At 42.6% G+C, this 21,659-nt stretch overlaps 1 long non-coding RNA gene across 1 annotated transcript; it reads right to left on the bottom strand.

The window, feature by feature from the left end:
* Nucleotides 1-10,584: 10,584 nt before the first annotated feature.
* Nucleotides 10,585-12,250, bottom strand: LOC123161413 (uncharacterized). Its single transcript, XR_006480692.1, has 3 exons — nt 12,070-12,250; nt 11,819-11,887; nt 10,585-11,271 (listed from the first exon to the last, which is right to left on the bottom strand). It is a non-coding gene; the product is annotated as an uncharacterized lncRNA (long non-coding RNA).
* Between the last annotated feature and the right edge of the window lie 9,409 nt (nt 12,251-21,659).

Genomic DNA, 21,659 nt, shown 5'->3' with positions numbered 1-21,659 from the left:
TTCCACAAGGGTCACTGGTACAACCGGTGAGTGCGGCAAACCCCTGCTAGGGCACTAGGGCGGTACTTCCGGTGAGACAACCGGTAGTACCGGTATATCGAAACATACCAGAACTACCATCCCACCACCGCCCGACTACCGCCTCACCAACAGAAGGAAATCACCCTAGGCCGATAGTTAGAGCGGTGGTTGGGCCGGAGCTACCGCTGGGCTAGCAGTTCATGAGTAGTGGAGTCCGAGGTGGTACTACCGCCCTGAACACCGGTAGTACTGGTTTGTCAAGATAAACCAGAACTTCCGTTCCACTACCGGTCTAGCACCGTACCCGGTACAGATGGGAGTCACCCCTGAGCGGTACTTGGGGCGGTGGTAAGACCGGAACTACCGTCCAGCGGTACAACCGCTCAATGGAGCAGTACTACCGCCATGGGCAGAACTGCACAGAATAGAGGACTTTGGGGAACCCCTCTCTCCTCGAACGAAGGGTATATGGTGGGTGCAGGGAACGCGTATGCGAAATGATTCACCCAATACCATCCGATGTGGATTCCCTCTTAATAGTATGGATATCCTACGACCAAAGGAATAAAACATCGAAAACTCTGTCTTCGATCTTTTCCGCATAGAGGGAGGGCCTAACTGTCTTGCGCTGCACAATGTGTACCTAAGAAAACTAGGATGCACAATTAGTCCACACGAGTGTTGTCATCATCACCAAAACCTTAAGGCAGAAGATGCCCTTACACCCGTAGAATGTCAGGTGGACCGCATCAGCTATCTCCCAGACGTCGTCCTTGGGTAGATTTTCTCACTTCTCTCCACCAAGGATTGTTGCCGCACCCAAGTCCTCTCAATTCGGTGGCGCCCTCTATGGTGCGTCGTGCCCCTTAATCTTGACTGTCGCCAGCTATCTCTCTTCAATGATTTTGAAATCCCCAGAGCCATTATCTCCTCCCACCAGGGCTCCGTTCAAAGCCTTTGCATCCAGTCATGTTACCTGAGCAAGCATACCATGCCCTGCATGGTGGACGCCTCGCTAAAATCCCCTAAACTCATAGAACTATAGCTGCTTGAGTTTTACTATTCCCCTGGAAATCACCTACCAGATATTGAACACCATGTACTTGTGCCCTCAGCACTAATGGACATCTCGCGGTTTTCCTCCTCTGTCTCCACACCTCCACCTTTGTGATGTGCTACCTACCAGACAATCTGGTACTAAACCTTCGACTCCCATTTCTCAAGAAACTTTCAGTTGTGCGGGTTCGTATATCGGAGGCTTCATTGCACAGCATCATCCACTCCAGTTGCTCTGCCCTAGAGTGCTTGGTGCTTGTTTTCACAGTTAGAATCGGTTGTCTCCAAATAAAGTCGCCTAACCTTGTAAGAATTGGAATTTCTTTTGACAGAAGGCAGCTCATCATCCAAGATGCACCTTCACTTCAAAGGTCGATCCTTGATTCTAGTTATTCACCGTTGCAAATAACCGTCCTCTCTGCGCCTAAACTGGAGACCTTGGGTGTAATACATGATCTCTGTGCTTATTTCAATATGGTGTTTGGCTCCACAGTTCTTCAGGTACTTTATATTATCATCTACACTTGTAACCATAAGCTGCATTTGAAATTTCTGCGCATAAGTTATATATCATCTTGGAGTACACATTTTGTACTAATATTATGTTCTGTGCTCAATGAAGATTTTCTCCATGGATGGCCAATCAATGGTGCTAGATTATGTCAAGATCTTATATATCCAAATGAATAGTTTTGATCTGAACAAGATTATTGGCTTGCTGTGATGCTTTCCATGTCTGGAGAAGTTGTATATAAAGGTGATAATTTCACGCACATTGGAAGCCCGCATATAGTGTACTAGAATTAACTATTTAGTTGTTGCTCTTTCGACACACTTTTTTTAGACCTTAACTATTTTCAATCTTCATGTCTATTTAGGCAACAGGACGGGGTAAGAAAGTTATAACCAATCGGTGGATTCGTAAGCACCGGGATTTTCTCACTTCTCATGGCATTCGATTGAAGACAATAACACTAGAACGATATGTAGCCAACCGTCCAAACACTATATTTGTCACATTCTTCCTGCTGAATGCGAGGTTACTATTGTCCATTAGGCTTAAGTTTGTGAGCAGCATGGTTTTGATGCATGGGTATGTCGAAGAGCAAAAAAAGGAGTTTTGAGTGGGCAAAAGAGCTTTTGAACGTGCCGGGCTTCTATTTACAACATATTGTGGTCATAATCCAGTGAATTTTATGACCCATGACGTTCATTCTATGGACCTGACTGATCCATTTGACTGTGACTGCCGAAAACAGTGCTGGAGTTAGATGTTGTTGCCCTTTTCAACCTGGGTTTTGTCTAAACCTGATGAACAATTAACCCTCGTGCTTTTGTACAGTTTGTAAGCTGGAGTTAGATGTTCTTGATCTTTTCAACTTGGCTATGACTGTCATATTTTATTTGAAACAAGGCAAATGGTTGCCATTCATTTAATTTAGAGTGAAATATTGTAACAAATCCCAACCAAGGGAAATAACATCACTCTCGCCGGCTGCTTGAGCTCACTGTGCATTACAGAAACCAAGTGATTAGCCCCCACCAGCACCCACAAACTTATTTCGAACTAGCACATCAAATGGGCTGTAAATTTTCACAGGAAAGGCTGCATGACCGTGACAGATTTGGATTATGACATTTGGGACCCACGAGGAAATAGTCTATCCAAGGTGGTGTCGACTTACTAGCCAGTCAACAAATGATTCTGCCTACCAGCCGTTGGATTGACATCCAACATCTGTCGTGTATCTTCTATCTCTTGTCTTCTACCTCCAGCCGCCCAAACCAAACCACCCCATTGGCTCCGCCTGCTCCTGTCTCCCATGGCTGGCTGCGCCTCCGCTGCCCCACCGTACCTCCAACGTTGGCCACTCCCTGCCTCTATTCCCCCACACGTCTTGTTATTCTCCAACGATGTCAGCCCCAACACACCCGCACCCGAACCAGTCAACCCTCGTACTCCCCTCCGCCTATGACTCGACCGGCATATCTTCCAAGGCTCCTGTTCGTTCCGTTCGAGGCCTCATCGTCGTCCTCCACCTTGGTTCGCTTGCCGTGTGCGGTGCGCCACCCTCTTGCATTGTCAACGTCGTCAACAACTAAGAGGAACAAGAAGATGATTGTACGTGGAGAGGATGACAGTAGGGACCCACCAGCGTCATGGCAGTACGCAAGCAAGTACCTCATTATTACAAGCCCAAAAAATGGTTCCTCTTAGTGGTTGGACATCTGGGGCTCACGCCATTGTCAACGTAGTCAATAAATGAGGGAATTACACTACGATCGGCTGACACCAGGGACCCAGCGGGTCGCGCAGTTTTTTGTGTGGAACAAACAGTTGTTATTTATACTAGTTTTAGCGACGAATCAGGGTAACAACGGGGTTGTGTGGGTGATGTGGCCTGTCTAGCCAAGGTTTTATTTATGTTTACCACATCATGAGCCCAGTGGTGTTTTTTTCTTGATGAAAATGGCTAGCCCAGTTCTATTTTTTTAAAGAAATACCCAAACGAGGCCTACTTGCTTTATCAGCCCTTCTGGGCTGCAAATCTTTCAAGACGAGGAGAATTTCATTCGGTTTGCCCAGAAATGGGTTGTACATTTTTAAAACACATCAAATCGGGAATTAGTTTTAATTTTTTTCATTACAAGATTTTAGATTCCATTGATTTTTATGCATGGACAATTATTTGGATTTTATATTTATATAAATTATTTTTTCAAAATAGTTTGAATGTGACTCGATATTTCAGGATTAAAAATAGTTGACCGCACCGAAATATGCAAAATTTCATATAATTTTTAACCGTGCCCACAATATGGGGTGTAATCTATTTATATATAAGAAGTAAATGATGGGTTAATCAGAAGCAAGAGAATTAGTCTAAAAATTCCACGTTAATTAGAAAACTAGATGATATCCCCGCGCATTGCTGCGGGAGATGGTTAGCTATACATGAGCATTAGTAATTCATGTATGAAGGTTAAATGATACTTGGATTAATATTTGGATACTCAAATACTCCCTCCGTCCGAAAATACTTGTCAGAAAAATGGATGTATGTAGATGTATTTTAGTTCTAGATACATCTTTTTTTATCCATTTCTCCGACAAGTATTTTTGGACGGAGGGAGTATATCAGATCCTAAATCTACTGAGTGATTTGGTGATGACTTGCACTTCTGAGTGGAAGATATTATGAGGAATATAAATGCGAACTTAAGGGCAGTAATGTATTGTTCTGGTTTCTTGGTATAAATATTTCCAACTTACCATGAAATAGTTAGATTTGGTTCTCTTGGTCATTTTGTTTTACGGACTGTAGAGGAGGGAAAGCCCATCTGATTGCATGCAAGGCAGATTGTTTGATGTAGGACAATTTGATCTTACGACATGTTTATATAGGCACAATGATGTCAGTCCACTTGTTTAGTATATGCAACTTTATATCATAAAAAGCAAGGTAGCAAGACATATGACCTGGCCCAGAAAAGGTATTCTACGTGTAGTCTACATAATACTGACAATAAAAACATGCCTATTACATATAATTGGCTGTTAAGTGAAGTGGTAAGTTAGATTATTCATTGAAGGGCAATAGTTCTGATACAAAATCTCTTCAGGGCAGCTGTATGAAACAAAATGCAAAATGGAAATTTGCATTGCCTACCCGTGTAGACGCTTCAGATAAGATACAGTGGGAAGCTCAATGCTTATTCATGTAGGTGCTTTGAGAAGATACATAAGGTAGCTACTCTTGCTCAAGTATCAACTGAAAATTCCCATGAATGGAAGTACCAGATGAAAACAAAATTAAAACACACGGAGGGCACACATGAACTCCAACGCAATGACACGCCGATGACTTGTATGAGAGGCTGCGAACACGGAAGCATCCCTGAATTTTTCATTTGCAATATCAGATCACATATGTGGATGTGGTGAATTGATTACCCCCAAAAGCTCATATACTCGATACACGTATGGATACATCCAAAAAAGAGGAAGAGAAATATCGTTAGTGAAAAACACTAAGGGTAATCAATGACAGCACCAGCGACGGTGATATGGTTACTCGCTCCTATTCAGCGGGGTCTTTGCAAGCAAGATCTAAGGCAAGGATTCACCGCCATAACTCCTTGATGGCAACACCAGTTAGCAGAGCATGCACCAGTGGCAAGGCTAGAGGCTAGGATGAATGCGCGCCAGAGCTCCATCGAGCATGTGGCCTTTGGGGGCAGAATCTGAGGCGAGGGCAATTTTGGAAGGAGTGTGTGGATGTGGGAAAGTCCAACTTGAGGCATGTCTTTATATTGAAGACACGACTGCTCAGCTGTCAAGGTCGTGGACTGCCGCAATTCATTGTTCAGTTTCTTGGGCAATTATGACATTGAGGAAATGGAACGAAAGAGCCATGGGAGATCATGAGTCAGACTTGATGGTGTGTGGGCTAGCATGACATGTTGGCTTGCAGCAATTGGCGTGTGAGCCAGCCGCAGGAAATACTGGATTAGATGTTGTCAACCTGTGGTGTGTCCTTGCAATTATATATGAAACGCTGATGTGGCAAGGATGCTGATGTGGACAGCTTGCATGTTAAGAGAAATAGGTAAGTGGGGATGAACTATTTAGATATTATAGATGTAGGGTAGGCCTCGTGAGTTATTAGGAGAGAGACATAGGTGCCTTTCTTTTCTTATGTTGAAAGGGTATTCTTTATGTAATGGCAATGGTGGGTAATTATTCACTGATTTAGGAAGGAGATCTTTATACATATATATGTTACACATATCTAACGGTTAGATGATTATAATATTAAAAGACCCACCAGATCGAGGGCTAGTATCTATAATATCTAAATAGTTCATCCCCACTTACTTATTTCTCTTAACATGCAAGGTGTCCACATCATCATCCTTGCCACATCAGCGTTTCATATATAATTGCAAGGACACACCACAGGTTGACAACATCTAATCCAGTATTTCCTGCGGCGGGCTCACACGCCAATTGCTGCAAGCCAACATGTCATGCTAGCCCACACACCATCAAGTCTGACTCATGATCTCCCATGGCTGTTTCGTTCCATTTCCTCAACGTCATAATTGCCCAAGAAACTGAAGAATGAATTACGGCAGTCCACGACCTTGACAGCTGAGCAGTCGTGTCTTGAATATAAAGACATGCCTCAAGTTGGACTTTCCCACATCCGCACACTCCTTCCAAAATTGCCCTCGCCTCAGATTCTGCTCCCAAAGGCCACAAGCTCGATGGAGCTCTGGCGCGCATTCATCCTGGCCTCTAGCCTTGCCGCTAGTGCATGCTCTGCTAACTGGTGTTGCCATCAAAGAGTTATGGTGGTGAATCCTTGCCTTAGATCTCGCTTGCAAAGACCCCACTAAATAGCAGCGAGTAACCATATCATCGTCGCTGGTGCTGTCATTGATTACCCTTAGTGTTTTTCACTAACGATATTTCTCTTCCTCTTTTTGGATGTATCCATACGTACATTTTAAAAAAACACGATGCCTACCCCTAAAAATGAATCATGGGCCCTTTCCCTCATACAAAATTCACGAGCCTTATTGAACCTCTCGCCTCTTCATGCCGCTGCCACCGTCCTCTTATCCTGGACCCTCAACCCAGCTCTACATACAGCGTGTTTGGTAGTTTGAGGGAAAGGGACTGGGAATTATTAAGGGGGAATTGGTTGTGGGATTAGACATGGGAAGTGGAGTGTTAGTCCCAGTCCCACATTTGGTGTAGGGTGGGAATTATTCGTGGGAATTTGACAGAAAATTAACTTCCTCTGTTTGGTTCAGGGGTCTTGGAATGGGAGTTGTTAATGATATGTTTAGTAGCTACAGAAACTAAACCGACCAAGGCCAAGTAAAAATGATGGGCAGTATAGAAAGTGAGCAAAAATAGATACAAACACCATTTCAGTAACACAAAATGAGCAAATGAAATTAAATCTAAAACTGGGCAAACTAAGGAAAAAATGTACACTATCTCTACACATGCTGTGATTATCCAGGTGCTGACCCAAAAGCCAATCTTCCTCCGACATTTCAAGACCTACCTGAGCCAGCTGACAGCATTTACCAAATAATATACTATTGTAATTTTAATGCAAAAACGAAAATAAAATTAGTAAGCAATTCGAGATATAGTATACAATGTCATAAGATCATTGTTGTACGTAGGAGAAAATGATAGCAACACATGACACAGCAATACCCACATGGGTTGATGAAAGAGATGAAAACATCCTTTTCTTACAGCACTAGCATGAACCAATCATTCAGTATATTTCCATAAATGTACTACTAGTGTACTGTATAGGAAATGGCAATGTAAAATAAATTGGGAAGCACCAAATGTTGTTACTGACGAGTTTAAAGAAAACGAGTAGTCCTGAGCTAAAAAATGAAACTAAGAATCCAGAATTGTAGATCTGAGTATTCAATTATTTTTTGGCCGCGTCAAGCTCCTGACGAACAAACACCACTTTGTAATCATCACGCAAATTGATGAAAAGTTCTGTCTTTCCAGCATCACCACCAATGACACGGATAGCCATTACAACCTCTTCGGTTGTGAGACCCTTAAGATTCTGGAGAATATCAAGTAACTTGGTTCTATTGGCTGATGTTTGCTCATGAACATGCGATTCATGAATAAATGCCCTCTGTAAACCATTCATGGTTTTAGCATTCTCCTGCTCAGCTTCCCAGAACTTTGCAATTGTATTCAACACACTTGCAAGACCTGACTCAAGTGCATCATCATCAGGGTATGTTCTCTTACGACCATGCCTAGAACCACCGGATGGGCTTGTATCCTCATTTAATTCAAGAAGATTCTCCTTGGCTGGTTTGCTGGTAGGTTGTGCATCTACTGTCGATCCATCTTCTACTATTTCTTCTTCCCCCGGACCTTTAGCACTCCCTCCTTTAGCTAAATCAGTAGCATATACCTCACATAGCTTGTCAAAGTTAACCATAGGCTTCATGTACAGAGGACCTGCTCCCTCACGAGACTAAAAAAAGAGCATGAATTTCCATTAGAAACTAAATTTTAGTTGAAAATAACATGAAATAGAGACGATTTATTTACATATTGTACCTTTGCCCAGTCCATATATGTCTCCCTATCTCCAGTTACCATCTTCTTCTCATTATCCCATCCAAACCCGCTACCATTTTGCATAATTTCCAGAACATATGAAAGTTGCTTCTTCAAAATCTTAACTTTAGACCTGATATGTGGATCTGCTTTAAGATCAGCATGTGGCAGCACTTTAGCCATTTCCTTCTCAATGTAGGTCAGATATCCAGACTTGTGGCCAGTATCTACTTTCCAAGAAGAATCATTCATGTTATGTAGAATGTCAATAAGCAACCTCTCCTCCTCCACTGTCCATGTTCTCTTGTCTCTCTTTTTCAATGTCAATTTGGCCTCTTTGACTTGGTTTTCTGATAGTTTCAATATGACAATGAAATGTGTGTGTACAAACAATACAGATATAAATGCTCATGTAGGAAATATGATGTTCATACATTAATCAATCTCTCCTATCATTACAAGAAAGTGAATAAAATGACACATAAGCTACTATGACATATGGGAGAAAACAAATATCAATGTAGAATGTTTCGACACCCATATTTTCCTGAACAAACATCTAATGTCCTACAAGTAAAAATGTACTAGCGTGTATCAACGATCTTGTCTTTTGGCTATCCAAGCTTTCCACATTTCATCAGCTAACTTGTCTCTTTTCTCAGTCCACTCGGATGATGTTTTGGTGGACAGAATGGCATCCTCATTTACTTGTTGTTGTTGAAGACGTAGCATGTATTCATCTAGATATTGTTCATAGGGATCAACCCGCATTTGTTGTCGTATCAGATTGTGAAGATAGCAGCATGCCAGAATTATATCAACTTGTGTATCAAAAGGATAATAAGAGGGATTTCTAATGATAGCCCATCGCATCTTGAGCAATCCAAAAGTCCTCTCAATCACATTTCTTGCTGATGAATGCAGCATGTTAAACAATTCCTCTTTTTTGTTGGGGGGTTTTTCCAATCATTTAGATGATACCGTTGCCCTCTGTATGGAGCAAGAAATCCTTCACAGTTCTTGTACCCAGCATCAACTAGATAATAGCACCCTACGCAATAGAAACATATGTATGGGTTTGTCAACTACGTATAAAATATGTGCATCTAACTAACATGGACCCTTTTGTACAATCTCTTACCCCGAGGAATCTTAAGGCCATTTGATCTTGATAAAGCATCTCGAAGCACCCTCCCATCAGCCGCAGATCCTTCCCAACCCGGATATACATAAATGAATTGCATGTCTGGCGCACATACGCCAAGAACATTTGTTGCAACTTCATTCTTTCTTGAACGGAATCTCAGTTTGTCAGTTTTGGGCACATAAACTTCTATATATGTCCCATCTAAGGCACCTAAACAATTCTATAGGAACAACAATATGTGTTAGACCGTGAACAAAACTAGACCTAAAATTGTTTTTTTATGTTGAAATATTAAACTGATACCTTAAAGTACTTCCACCTTCCATGAGCGCAATTGGCTGGAATTGGTCGAGGCTTCTTAAGCAACACTTTCCAGAGTTTTAAAACTGCGCCTAGTACTTCATGGAATTTCTGACTTACTACTTCAGGTGAACGCTGAAAATCATGATGGATTGCTCGGTTTTTCTCATCATGTGCAAGTATGTGAAGAAACATGGCAACCGTTTCTTCCACGCTCATATGCCTAGTATCCTTCAACCCACCTATTTTTCTTACCAAAGAACATAACACTCTGAAACAACGCCTATCCATCTGTAGTTGGAAAATGCATTCTGTATCGCTTACTCGTATCTTGTTGTTCAGGGTTTGTTCTCGAGTAATTGGGTCATACCAAGAAGGTTGCCTAATTCGACACATCCTATATCGACTCCTCCTAAGTAACATCATGAAGATTTGCAGCAACAGATATAAAAGTATGAGTATTTTCACTCTTCGTTACCTCATTGTGTGCCATAAGATTATGTTTACCCGGTTTGTTGGTGGATGTGCCATGTCTGTGAACAAAATTATATAAGAGTGCCACACAATCAACTATAAGAAATAAGATACAATAGATTAAATGCCACACATATGTATAAGCAATCACACACAGCCAAGCAACAAGCAACCAGAAAGTCACGCATCAGCAGTAAAGAAAAATAATGCATGGATAAAAGTAACTTGTTTTTATGTAAAGTACCTCCGCTAGAAGTTTCTCATTAGTGCGCAGACCAGATCTTGGATCAGTAGACATATTTTCCTGGTCTTTATGTTTAAGATAGATGTCTGCAAAGTTGTGTTCTTTGCAAAGTTCAACATCTTAATGACAGAATTGTCATCATGAATTAAATCAATTCGTTCGTCAAGACTACAGCCAGGGACTGTATAATATAACTCATCACCATCCTTGAAACCTACGTCTTTAGCCATGCGAACTAGACGAAAATACGATGTACGCTCACTGTCACAGTCTTGAAAAATAGACACTTCGCCACCATCATAAGTAAGTGGTCCTTCCATTGAAAATGTACCCCCATGATGCATTTTGATATGGATCAAATCCCCCTCCATTTTGTATTTATATAAGGCAATCGAATACATGAATCAAATGGATGCTTATTACATAATGCTATACTATACTGATGTACAAGACCATAAGGTGCAGCATTAACATGAATTAAACTACTCTTTTTTCAGTTCACATGTACTCTTCAGACTGAAATATAAAAAGTTTTATAGATAATAAAGATGCAGATCTTTCAAAGTGCAGGTTGTAGGAATTTCACATTATTTCAAACATAGCGCACCAGGAAGCAAGGAAGCAGACGCATAAGCTTAACCTTGTCCTGAACCTATGTAGTACCAATCAGGTGCGCAACCACGACAACAAGCAGCCGCAAGCAATAGTGTTAATTTCGCCTAACATATCCGTTTGTATTAGAATTTATCCACAAACTATTTACACTCATTTTCTAGTGTATTACTGATAAAATTCAGATGCTAAGCAGGACAAAGAGAGAGCCAGACAGATAAATCTGAACATATTTCTGCAGTTACAAAAGAATAAGTTCAGCCGTACCTCTTGTTCTTTGCTTGCGATCTGTAGAAGATAAAGTAAAAGAATGAGTACTGTATCACTTAATCAAACAAGACATGAACAGGGAAAATCTACAAGAATCATATAAGTTGGGACTTAAAAGACATCTAATATGTATCAGCTATCAAGATTTGTTTGTGTGTTCATGTGTATATAAAATATGTGTCAATGAAACATGCATATATGTTCAGTAAAATATGCATCTGCATATGCCACTTACAGTTGTCAGCTGGCACTTAATTGTGTATTTAAAATTGTACTTAGAAAGTACAGGAGCATGAAGCAAACATCCTGAACAATCTTGGTTATATACATGTGCAAGTAGCAGCCACAACGGCAAGCCAGCGATGATCTACAACTGCAGCTGAAGAATAGCATAAAAAATTGTACAAGTACAAGAGATTTCATCCACTAATTATACCCATCCATGTCCCACCTATGCTTCTAAAAAGGCCATCACTTACTATGTAAGACAGAGACCTCTCTACACTTTCCCGTACGAATCAAATAAGGGAACAAATGAGATAGAAAATGAAGGATTACTTCCCACCTGCAGCCTTTTGGTTTCTCTTGCTCCTGATAGAAAAGGGGAAACGAAGTGCTGAGACAAATCTGCGACCTGTGAAGCAGGAGAAAAAATAGAAAGAATAATAGATCTGCATCAGTTTGTGAAGGGAAAAGCAACGAATCCAATTTTGTTAGCAAAATCAGATGGGATACAACTAGATGTGAACGAAACAAGGTTGGATTGGCAGGAAAATATCCACGAATTCAAGATGGAAAGATGAAAAAAGGGGCTACCTTAGCTCCTGTTCGTGTGTGCCGCCATCTCTGCAGAAGGAGGAGAAATTAGTGGGTCGAAGATTTGTTTAGAGGAAGAATGGCGCCGCTGCTAAATAGGGGTAATCAGGTAGGATTTTACCGCGCTTTCTCTACAATTTTCGCGCCTCTATCCCCTTCCACCGCGGGACGTGAGGAACAGCTCGCGGGTTTTTTTATGTCAATTCCCACTCCCTGGCTGAATTACTAGGGTCCCCCGTGGGAAGAGTCTGATGGGAGTTGGGCCTCCGAATTCCCTTTCCCCTGCCTCTCTTAACTCCCATGTCCCAGACCCAGGGCGAGTTCTTTTGGGCGATTCTCCCAGAATCGCCCCTCTCCCCAGCTTCTCCCAGAATCATCACTTCATATTTTTTTACAATCCTAGCTAATTAGACCTTAACTAGATAGGATTGTAAAAAAAATATGAAGTGACGATTCTGGGAAAGCTGGGGAGGGGGCGATTCTGGGAGAATCATCCAAAAGAACTGGGCCCCAATCAAGGGAAGTTAAGTCCCACAGACATCCAATTCCCATTCCCCACCTCCAACTCCCCCCAAACAAACACGCTGCTAGTCCGTTGATTGACCTGGCGGTCAAAACCAACCCACGTGGCCCGTTTTAGTCAAAACAGTGTCCACGTCACAATAAAACCACCTTAAACATTATTAGGGACGAAAAGTATCTGGTTTACATAGTTGAGGGACTGACTTTTGGTGGTTTTGAAGTTAAGGGATGATTTCTTAACTTTCAGAAGAGTTCCAGGACAAAAAATATACTCAACCCGATGGAGGTTGACCCTCCATTGATCCCCTATTTGGGGAGCCATATGGAGTTGCCAAGTTCTGATGTTGCTTCATCAGGTCTTGGTCTTGAAGATGTAAATTGGTCTCTATTGTGTTGCATCCTATAAATACAGGGAAAATCTGAAAACCATTAATTGTATTTGTGCATAATGCGTGCAGAGGTAATTTAGACAAACAAGCAAAATATAATATTGTCTAAAAATGGTTGTTAGCATCAGAATAGTAAGTAGTAATCGTTTTCTTTTGTCAGCAGTACCATGTCATAAAATCACGATACTATTATATTTTTCATGAACTATAATTTGGCTTATAGAAGGGGAGCCTTGGCGCAGTGGTAAAGTTGTTGCCTTGTGACCATGAGGTCACGGTCATGGTCACGGCATGGTCACGAGTTCAAGTCCTGGAAACAGCCTCCTGCAGAAATGCAGGGAAAAGCTGCGTACAGAAGACCCAAAGTGGTCGGGCCCTTACCCAGACCCTGCGCAAGCGGGAGTTACATGCACGGGGCTGCCCTTTTTAATATTTTGGCTTATACATCACATAAAAGGGTGGTGCACAATTGTAGAGACCATTGCCCTGTGTAGGTCCAACTGTGTGGCCGCCACAACTGCCGCTGCCATAGCAGCAGCAGCCACCGCGGCCTCGGCATCCATCTGGATGACTTCCACCTTGCCGCCGAGCTCCCCATGCCCATGCTGCCCATCCCCCTCGCCCTCCTCCACCTCCTGCTGATGCTCCTCCTTGTACGGCCTCCACCTCCACCTCCGCCGCCGTGACCGCAAGGTGGTTAATCACGGCATCTGCGGCGTGCACCTCCGAGTCCTCCGCCGGCTGCAGGGGGTGCTCGGGGCCTCGGCGAGGCTGGTATAGCTTGCCGTCATACTGTGCCATGGCGAAGGATCAGATTGGACAATGGGGATGGAGATAGCCAGGAGGGGGTAGTAACCCTAGGATTTCGATCTGCTTTTAGTTTGGATGGTGGAAATAAAAACAGCAAAGGAGCAAGTGGTCCTTGCATTCATACCACAGTGATGGCATCTGAAAGAATTCTAAGACAGCCATCACCACAATTTACAAATAAAATCCCATATGCTTAAGAAGCCAAAAAGGTAAGATCTATCGAGGACTAAGCAATCACAGCAGAAGATGCAACCGCGATTTATTGATGCAGTTCAGCGAACTCACCTACTCTGCGGGGCATGACTACGGGCGCTCGTCCCACTGATGCCGCTGCAGCGACCGCCTTGGTCGTCGGCACAAGATGACGGCTCCCCTTGTGTGCCTGCTGCTATTAAGTATGCATAGGTTAAAACATGTGGTGCCTCTCATTATATAGGAGGCCCTAGGATACACTGTTCGAATCCAACACTACCATACCCTTCCCACACCTATTACAACTCCAAGTCCTATTGTAACCCTACGGGTACATAATATTCAACACAAACACAATGTAAGTGCATCTAGTGCCCCTTAGTGATTTTGGTGTATTGAAGACTTATAGGTTAAGGGACTGATGCGTTTGTGAGTGTACACAGGTCTATAAGTCTATGAGGAGTTTGATATTTACAGAGAAAGTCGACCCCTAAAAATGAAGTTCTTCGACTAAAGAATTTGGATTTCTGAAGACTTTCTGAAGACATTAAAAGTGAAGAAATTGGTGTGACCTTGAAGACTTGGTAATCATTCGAGGAACATGAAGCATGAAGACTCTTGTTTTTACTGTTTCATTTTCTCTTTCTTGAGTCATAGGAAACACCGTACTGTTAAAGGGGGTCGAGGAAATATTAAGGAAAAATTTCCATGTGATGCTCAACTCAAAATCCTACACCTACCAATCCTTTTGAGTGAAGCCATTGGAAATCTTGTACAGTTCAGTCATATTCTTCAGTGACAGAGACGAAGTTCTTCTGGTCTCTAAGGAATATGTTCTGACTGAAGAGTTGGGAATTCGCCAGTGTGGATTGCCTATGAAGTGAGGAACATGATAGCCCTGAGGAATTCGAACCTCAAATATTCTGACCGTTGCTGTGCTACGCGCCAGCTGTCCAAAAATATCTACCCACCTAACGGTCATATCAGACAAGGGCATTTATGTCTTATCATGTCGGGTTGCTCCCCGGCTATAAATAGTCGCCCCCTACAACCACTAGTTGGTTGGCTGCTCCAAGAGAAACTGACACTTGTCATTTGAGAGCAACCCATCCTCCGAGGACTTTGAGTGAAAATCATCAAGTGAGGAAATCCCAAACCCAAACCTACAAAACCCCAAAGTGATTGAGCATCACTGAAGAGATTGATCATGCGTGGATCCGATGCTTGTTTCCTTTGAAGATGGTGCTTCTTCCATACGGTTAGGCGTCAAGGTCTAGAGCATCCAAGAGGAATTGTGGATCGCAGAGTGACCGAGTTTGTGAAGGTTCGGAAGTCACCTGAAGACTTACCACGAGTGATTAGGTGAGGTCTGTGTGACCTTAGCTCAAGGAGAATACGGTGAGGACTATGTGTCCGGGACTGGGTGTCCTCGAGTATAAATACTCAGCCGCTCCAACCAGATGTACAACTGAGACAGCAGTTGGAACTGGTCTACCAAATCATTGTCTTCACTGAGCTAACTGATTCTATCTCCTCAACTCTTTCATTTCCTCATGTATGTTGTTGTGTGCTTGTTCATATCAGTTTGAAGACATTGACTGAAGACTTTCTCAATTTCCTCAGTTCCAATTCTTCAATGTGTCTGTCTTCTTCCTTGTGTTATCCTGTGTTTACGCTTTCTGTACTCTGTGCTTGTCTTCATTTTATCATGATGACTATGCTTGTGTTCTGTTATGTTCCTTTCTGAGTACTTATTCCGCTTCAAGTAGTTCTTCATTTAGGAATTTCCTCACCAGCAAATTCCTCAGTGAAGAATTCATAAAAATCGCCTATTCACCCCCCTTCTAGTCGATATAACGCACTTTCAATTGGTATCAGAGCAAGGTACTCCCTTGTTCTGTGTGATTTTGGTTTAACCACCTGGAGTTCTAGTTATGTCGACCGCAGGTATGATCAAGGTCTCTGCTGGGTGTCCTACCTTCGATGGCACGGACTACCCCTACTGGAAGTATAAGATGCGAATGCATCTTGAGGCAATTGACAATGATCTCTGGTATGTTGTGGAAAATGGTGTTCCCTTAGTCACACCTTCCCTGAATGCTGCTGATGTGAAGAGATTCAAGCAACTTGATTCTCAAGCAAAGAATATCATATGTGGCCCTCTAAGTAAAGGGCAGTATGGTAGAGTGAGTGCTTTGGAAACTGCTAAGCTTATCTGGGATAGGCTCTCCAAAGTAAACGAATGAGTCTCAACTCAACGTGACTCTCGTGTTGATGTTCTTCACAATCTCTTCAACCGCTTCAAAAGACTCGACAATGAAAATGTTCAGCAAACCTTCGATCGCCTCACTGATATCTCAAATGAGCTTCAAGCGCTTGGCGCCACTGACATCACCGACCATGAGGTGGTGAAGAAATTGCTGAGATCACTCGATTCTTCATTTGACACTCTGGCACTGATGATTCAAGAGCGTGCTGATTACAAGTCACTTGATCCCGCTAATATCCTCGAGAGGCTAAACACTCATGAGTTCCAGCTTGCTGAGAAGAGAGATCTCTATGGTTTGAGCTATGGCAAACCACGTGCTCTAAAGGCCAAGGCAGTCTCTGAGTCTGAGGAAGAAGACTCTACCAGCAGCCTTGGTGATCCTGAAGAACTGAGCCAGGAACTAGCACTGCTCGTGAAGAAATTTCAGAAGTTCTCAAGACGTGGTCACTTTGGAATATCCTCAAGGAGCAACGATTCCTCATCTAGTGACTACAAGAAAAGGTTGTGCCACAAATGCAAGAAACCTGGTCACTACATTCAAGATTGTCCTCAGTGGGACAAGGAATTAAAGAAGAAGAAATACAAGGATTACAATTCTGATGATGCCAAGAAGAAGAAGAAATCTTCAAAGTCTTCATCATCAAAATCCTCGAAGTCTTCATCTCACAAGAAGAGCAGCTCCAAGAAGGCTCAGGCATTCATTGGCAAGGAAATGGATTCTAAGGCTGAATCTGAGGATCATGAGGAAGAGGAGGCATCCGAGGAGTCTGAGCCTGGTGTGGCAAGTCTAGCTCTTGCTACCGCATTTGTCAGCAAGTCTATCTTCAACTCTGAAGAAAATGGCAACACCAACAATGCTGATGAAGGCAATGATGACTACGCTCCCACCTATTGCTTCATGGCAAAGGGTGCCAAGGATGATCAACCCAAAGCAAATGAGTGGGTACTCGATAGTGGATCTACAAATCACATGACTGGTGACAAGAATCTATTGATGGATGCTCCTTTATCATCATCACATCTGAAGCATATCATCTTCGCTGACAAAGGAAAGAGTCAGGTATTGGGTCTAGGTAAGGTTGCGATCTCAAAGGATCGTCACATGGACAAAGTCATGCTTGTCGAGTCCTTAGGATACAACCTCATGTTTGTCTCAATGCTTTGTGATCTCGATATGGTTGTTGTCTTTGGAAGATATCATTGTGTTGTGATCATGGAAGCTGACCATTCCAAAGTCTTCGAAGGCTTTAGGAGAGGAGATCTGTATATTGTTGATTTCTCTATAGGATCGCAACCAGCCGTGTGCTTACTTGCAAAAGCTTCAGAAGGCTGGCTATGGCATCGACGACTTGGTCATGCTGGCATGAGGAATCTGCACACGCTTGCGAAGAAGAAGCATGTCATTCCTCAAGGATCACTTATGCGGAGCTTGTGAAGCTGGAAAGATGACAAAGGCCAAGCATCCAGCGAAGACTGTCATGACTACCACTCGACCATTTGAATTGCTTCACATGGATCTCTTTGGTCCTAACCACTATTCTGCAATTCTGAATGATGCATCTCAATATGGATTTGTTATTGTTGATGATTATTCTCGTTACACATGGGTGCACATTGTCACTTACAAACATGAAGTGCAGGAAGTCTTCAAACGATTTTCCTCGAGGGCTTCAACCAACTTTGGTGTGAAGATCAAGCACATCAGAACTGACAATGGGACCGAGTTCAAGAATTCCGGTCTAGATGGCTATCTTGATGAACTTGGTATTACTCATGAGTTATCTGCTCCTTATACTCCTCAGCAGAATGGCGTCGTGGAGCGCAAGAACAGAACCCTCGCTGAAATGGCTCGCACTATGCTTGATGAATACAAGACGCCTCGTCGCTTCTGGATTGAGGCAATTGATACTGCGTGCCACGTCATCAACAGGGTATATCTTCACAAATTCTTCAAGAAAACTGCGTATGAACTCCTCACTGACAAAAAGCCCAATGTGAGTTATTTCAAAGTCTTCGGTGCTAAATGTTGGATTAGAGATCCTCATCACACTTCCAAATTCTCACCGAAAGCACATGAAGGTTTTATGCTTGGTTATGGAAAGGACTCGCACACCTACAGAGTCTTCAACAGCGTTCTTCACAAAGTTGTTGAAACTGTAGATGTGCGGTTCGATGAAACTAATGGCTCGCAAAGAGAGCACCTACCTTCTGTGATAGATGAACCAGCACCTGAGGATTCTATCAAGTTCAAGGCTACTGAGGATGTCATTCCTACCGAAGAATCTGCTGAAGAATTCATTCCAGATCGTGATGATCACCGGGCTGGCGCACCTGAAGAAAATGGTGCTGAAGAAAATGCTCCTGAAGGGAATGCTGATCAAATTCCTCGAAGACAACCCACTCATCCTCGCATTGCTAACGAAGTGCAAATTGAGAAGATCATTGATGACATTGAAGCACCAGGTCCTCTCACTCGCTCAAAATCTTCACATTTATCTAACTTTTGTGGGCACTTTGCTTTTGTCTCTATCTCAGAGCCCACTAAGGTAGATGAAGCATTTCTGGAGCCTGAGTGGATTCAGGCTATGCAAGAAGAATTGCATCAATTCGAGCTCAACAACGTCTGGGAACTGGTCAAACGTCCAGATCCTCGCAAGCACAACATCATTGGCACAAAGTGGATCTACCGCAACAAGCAAGATGAAAATGGCCTTGTGGTGAGGAATAAGGCACGGCTTGTAGCTCAAGGCTACACACAGGTTGAAGGAATTGATTTCGATGAAACTTTTGCACCTGTTGCTAGACTTGAGGCTATTCGCATATTACTTGCTTACGCTAACCATCATAATATCACCTTATATCAAATGGATGTGAAAAGTGCATTCCTCAATGGTAAGCTTGAGGAAGAAGTATATGTTGCTCAACCCCCAGGTTTTGAAGATCCAAAGAATCCCGACAAAGTCTTCAGACTCAACAAGGCCCTGTATGGCCTCAAGCAAGCCCCTCGGGCGTGGTATGATACTTTGAAGGAATTCTTCATGAAGAAAGGCTTCAAACCCGGTTCACTCGACCCAACTCTTTTCACTAAATCTTATGATGATGAATTGTTTGTGTGCCAAATATATGTTGATGATATTATTTTTGGCTGTACTGACCAACGTTATAGTGATGAATTTGCCTATATGATGAGTGAAGAATATCAAATGTCTATGATGGGAGAATTGAAATTCTTTTTAGGTCTTCAAATTCGTCAACAGCGCAATGGCATATTCATATCTCAGGAGAAATACCTCAAAGATGTATTGAGGAAATTCGGCATGCAAGACTGCAAAGGGGTCAAAATTCCAATGCCCACAAATGGCCATCTATGCACTGATGAAAATGGTCAAGACTTCGATCAAAAGGTATACCGCTCCATGATTGGCTCTTTATTGTACCTATGTGCATCTAGGCCAGATATTATGCTTAGTGTTTGCATGTGTGCCCGATTTCAAGCTACACCGAAGGAATCACACCATAAGGCTGTGAAGCATATTCTTCGATATCTAGCTCACACACCAACACTTGGATTATGGTATCCCAAGGGCTCTTCATTTGATCTCATTGGATATTCAGACTCTGACTATGCTGGCGATCGCGTGGACCGCAAGTCAACATCAGGCACATGCCATTTCCTCGGACGATCTTTGGTCTGTTGGTCCTCGAAGAAACAGAACTGCGTATCTCTCTCCACTGCAGAAGCTGAGTACATTGCTGCTGGATCGTGCTGTGCTCAATTACTATGGATGAAGCAAACACTCAAGGACTATGGCATCAACGTGAAGAATGTGCCTCTCTACTGCGACAATGAGAGCGCTATCAAGATTTCTCGCAACCCAGTTCAGCACTCGAAGACAAAGCACATCCAGATTCGTCATCATTTTCTTCGTGATCATGTGTTGAAGGGCGATATCTCCATCTGCCATGCAAGCACTGAAGATCAGTTGGCCGATATCTTCACTAAGCCCTTGGATGAGAAGAGATTTAGCAAGTTGCTGTGTGAGCTAAATATCCTAGAATCTTCGAATGTTCTCTGAAATGGACACACCTCCTAACACTTATGCTGACTTGATGACTTAGATGCGCAACACACGAAGTAACGTTTTTCTTCAATCAATGAAGACTAACCCTCTAAGTGTGAAGAAATTAACGAAGAAATTGACTCTCAGAGCCCTACAACAATTGTACGCGGTGTCTGAAGCCAACTTTCTTATACGGTGGGTTACGCCACCACAAAAGTTGAAAATCTTCAATTTGAGTTTTTTTGTTTGTTTGAAATTCATCAGTTTTTCAATTTCTTCAACTTGCAATGTCTTCCCTATTTCCGTCGTTTGTCTTCATTTGAATATATATATATATATATATATGAGTTTATGTCCTCTACAGCATTCACTTATTGCTAATTCTTCAAGTTGACTTTTTTTGGTAAGTGAATGTGATCGGACCCTTCCCCCTCTATGGTAAACTCAATCTAATCTTTTCAAAAATTCTTCATGTGCGTTCTGATTTGAAACTCGGTCAAAATCTTCACTGTGTCATTGACAGATGAAGAAATTGCGAACGAAAACTTAAAAAAATCTTATCTTAATTTTCGGCTTTACCGCTCAGACCGTTCCGCATTCCGCGATAAAATACTTATCTATTCACCCATGATCCTACAAGATCGTCACCTCATAGTACGTGGGTGACACATGGCACGTGAATGAGAAGGGCCAGCGGCACGTTCCTCCGAAATCTTCGAGCGCACAGTTTTTCACTGCCGCTATAAATACCCCTGCCTCTTCCTCACTTCATTTTTACTCCGCTCGACCTTTCTCCCGCTCGAGCTTACCAAACCCTAGCGCCGTCGCTACTTCATCATCGCCGGTGAGGAAGAGCTTCACTGCCTCGACCTCGTCGCCTTCGTACTCGCGCCGGTTGCGGATTTCTTCACTCCGCCGCTGCCGTAGTTGTCTTCCTCTACCGAGTTAGGGCGTGGAAGATCTGAACGGACGAACTTCACCTCAACACTTCCCAGTTCGTCGTGTTCTTCACTTTGGGTAATTAAAAGTTACTTTTATTGCCCGCTTTGATTCATGTGTTTTCTTAAAAATCTTCAAAGGTGTTTATTCTTCAAATCTTCACACACAAAACACCTCACATGTTATCTGTTCTTGATTCGTTTCTCTAAGCAATGATTTTCTTCAAGATTCCTCAATTGTGTGGATTTTCAAATCTGTACAACTCTGGAACCTAAGATAAAGAACGCTTAGTGAAATTCTTCAAGACTCATCGGTCAAATTCCTCAAACCTATTCTTTTTGAAAATCTTCTGAGAACGCATATGACCTCTCCAAATTCCTCGCAACTATACTCTGTTCACAGGTACAA

Source organism: Triticum aestivum, chromosome 7B (genome assembly GCF_018294505.1).
Source record: "Triticum aestivum cultivar Chinese Spring chromosome 7B, IWGSC CS RefSeq v2.1, whole genome shotgun sequence".
In the NCBI taxonomy this organism is placed as follows: Eukaryota; Viridiplantae; Streptophyta; class Magnoliopsida; order Poales; family Poaceae; genus Triticum; species Triticum aestivum.
Note: the sequence above shows the minus strand (reverse complement) of the source record. Positions and strands in the feature narration are given on the sequence as shown.